Genomic DNA, 3,772 nt, shown 5'->3' on the forward strand with positions numbered 1-3,772 from the left:
ATCTATCTATCTATCTATCTATCTATCTATCTATCTATCTATCTATCATCTATCTATCTATCTTTGCACAGGGCCAATGTGATTATTTGTTTTGCTTGAATGTACAAATTTGTAACGGAGGTTTTGTTTTTCTTGCTTTTTTTTTCCAGTAGGGGATGGAGGCGATAGAAGGGAGACAAAGCAGATCTGAAAATAAAATTTAATTAAAAAGTAAAAATAAAAATAAAAACAAAAACAGAAAATGAGGAAGTGGGTTGAGATGGCCTTTTAGAACCATCTTTTCCAGCTTTGGGTTTATGATCCTAATCCCTTGTTTTGTTCATCTGTAACCCCTTCCCATTATATGGCTCATAGTTTCTGAAAGCTAAATGTTTATAGACCATATCGATCAATCAATAAGAATTTATTAAGAGCCTACCATGGGTCAAACACTGTACTAGGTGCTGGAGAAATAAAGAATGAAGCAATTCATATTTTCAAGGAGCTAATATTCTAATGGGGGAGGAAAATGCCTATAACACACACACACACTCACACACACACACACATAGTATAAACATAAAGTGAATAAACATAAATATATACCAAGTAGTTAGATAAAAGGCAGTTTGAGAGGGACTGCACTAGTAGTTACAGGGGGAATAAAAAAAAGCTTCAGGCAGAAGATGATGCCTGAGCTATACCTTATCAATCAGTCAATCAGTGAATATTTATTAATCACTTATTATGTGCCAGGCACTGTATGTTAAGTACTGGGGATACAAAAGGAGGGAAAAGAGAGTTTCTGTCTTCAAGGAGTTAACAATCTAATGGGAATACTAAGGGAAGATAGGGACTCTGAGGTAGAGGTAAAGGGGTAGCACCTTCTAGGCATGGGGCCAATGCAAAGGTGTGGAGATGGGAGATGATGGAGTGTTGCGTATGAGGAACAGAGAAGAGGCCACTTTGGCAAGATTGAAGAGTATGGGTAGCAATGGGGAACAATGTCCAGTGAGGTTGGAAAGGTAGGTTGGGGCCAGGGTGTGTAGGGTTTGTATTTGATTCTAAAGGCACAGCAATTGATTGAGTAGGAGAGTCAATGGTTAATGTGTACTTGAAGAAAATTAATTTGGCAGCATCGTGCAGAACAGACTGGAGTGAGGAGAGACTTGAGGCAGGGACCCCCATTAGGATGGAGCCTTTGTAATATCCAGGTGAGGAGTGAGGAGAGTTTCTGAGTGAGTGCAGTGAAGGTGGGTGGGGATGCAAGGGATTCTGTGAAGGCAGAAAACAGCAAGGTCTGGTACCTCTGTGGGTTTGTAGAGTAAGGAGGAGTCCAGGATAATGCTGAGGTTACAACTCAGTGCTGAGTTGGTGGATTAAAAGGATGGTGGCACTTCTGGGGAAGATGGGAAGAGGGGAGAGTTTGGGGAGAGATAAGATAAGGGCAGCAGCATCTTAGCCGTGTCTGTATCTGAAGGACCCCTGTGCCAGGAGTCAGGAGACCCAGGTTCTTTTCCTGGCTGACTCCCTATTTAACTCCCAGGGAACTCCCTTCATCTTTATGGGTCTCACTTTCCTTGCTGTGTACAATGAGGGGGCTAGACTAAAGTCCCTCCTGATTTCCCTAGTCTGTGGATCTGTTGTAGAGCTAACCATCTTTTTAATAAATAATAACAGCTGACACTGATAGCAGCTTTAAAGTTTGCAATGTGCTCTGTATATACAATCTTGTTTGAGCCTAACACCTGCCATGTGAGGTAGGTGCTACTGATATTGTTTCCATTTTACAGATGGGAGACTTGAGGAACAGAGGCAATCAGTGACTTATTCATGACCGTGTAGCAATTGTTGGAGGCGGAAGTTGAACCCAGGGTGTAAGAATACTCACTGGAATTACTCCATGGAATCCTCCCTATCCACATTTACCTAAGGCCTTCCAAACATTTATTGAGCACCTATTATGGCAGAATAGATTTAGAAGTCAAGAAGATCTGGGTTCAAATCATGTTTTAGACACTGTGAACTTGGACTACCTTACAGGCTCCAGCAAAATACTGAATACAAAGTGTTTTGCAAGCTTTAAGGTGTTATATAATGTTACTTTTTAACCTGTGCTGGTTAGACTGTGAGCTCTCCTAGGCTGGGGTCTGTCTTTTGTTTTACTTTGTATCCTCCATGCTTAGCACAATATCTAGCATATAGTAGGTGCTTAATAAATGTTTCTTGAGTGACTAGGACCTGAGCTGTGTTGGGAGTAGGTTTGGTCCCTAAGCTGAGTTGGTAGATTAAAAGGATGGTGGCACAAGGAAAGTGAGACCCATAAAGATGAAGGGAGTTCTCTGGGAGTTAAATAGAGAATCAGCCAGGAAAAGAACCCGGGTCTCCTGACTCCTGGCACAGGGGTCCTTCAGATATAGACACAGCTAAGATGCTGCTGCCCTTAATCTTGTCCCTCCCCAAACTCTCCCCTCTTCCCATGTCTCTTCTAGAGCATTCTGTACCTTAGCGCATGGACTTCAGGGTTCTGAAGGAAAAAGCCAGAGGCTTGGGCTGAATTCCCACAGTTAAGGGAGTGGGGCAGATCAGCTTTCCTAAGAGGGAGGGATGGATGAATATTGTATGAGTCAAAAGTGAGTGAGTGAGAAGGCCTGTGTGTGGCAGAGCATGTGAGTCAGCATGACAAAGGGGATGTGAATATGAGGAGAGCCGACAGGTAGGAGAGAGACTGCATGCATCTGGGAGTGAAACCATGTGAGAATGCCCCGGGTGTCATCGTGTGTAAGAAAAGGGTACGATTATATATATGCTTGAAAGAGATGCTGTCACCAGGCTTCCCTGTACATGACTGGCTGTGTTCCTGACAGTGTAGAGGGAGGGTGGTAGGAGGCTGGGGTTTTGTATAAGGAGGATTTTTGTGCTGGTTGGACTCTCTGTGATGAGAGACAGTGTGGCGTGGTGGCTAGAGAACTGACCTTAGGGCCAGGAAGACCAAGTCTATCTTCTGATACATATGAGCAATGGGGCCCTGGCCAAATCACTTAACCCCTCAGAACTCTGGGTGGCTCTGTAAGCTGCAGAGAAGGGGGTGACCTACATAGGTATAGAGTTTCCTTGTGTAGGGGATCCATACGTCAGTGACAGCACAGCTTTGATCCCTATCCTGCTCACCTCATTATGTAGAAATCTTCTCTCCCTCAGTCCTAGGCTCATAGGATTCAGAGCTGAAAGGGACCTCAACAGCTTCAAAGAGTAAGGAATAATTCTGTTATACACCACCTGGCTAAGGCCAGGAGTAGAGATTGATTCTGATCGCCGCATTTTACCATTCATGACTCTATGCAGTGGAGAGCACCCAGAGGATGGCAACAAGCGTGGTGAAGGGCCCTGAAATCAGGACATAGGAGGATCCGTTGAAGGAAACCATAGCCTGGAGAAGAGAAGGTTCATGACAACTGTCTCCAAGTATTGGAAGGACTGGCAGGTGGAAGAGGGAATCACACTTGCTTTGATTGGTCTCTGAGATCAGATTCCAGATTAATGGGTGAAAGTAGCAAAGAGGCAAATGTAGGCTTGATATGAGCAGACACTTCCTAAGCGTGCAGGGGGCTGCCTTGTTACATAGTTGGTTCCCCCTCATTGGACCTTTTAATGAAAGGGCTGGATAGACAGAGTAAGGTCATGATTTGAAGCCATGACTTCTGTTCCAAATCCAGTGCTCTTTCAACATCTAATTCATCCGTATCTATCTATCTATCTATCTATCTATCTATCTATCTATCTATCTATCTAT

The sequence above is a fragment of the Vombatus ursinus genome, unplaced genomic scaffold (genome assembly GCF_900497805.2).
Source record: "Vombatus ursinus unplaced genomic scaffold, bare-nosed wombat genome assembly UNPS02014775.1, whole genome shotgun sequence".
Classification (NCBI taxonomy): Eukaryota; Metazoa; Chordata; class Mammalia; order Diprotodontia; family Vombatidae; genus Vombatus; species Vombatus ursinus.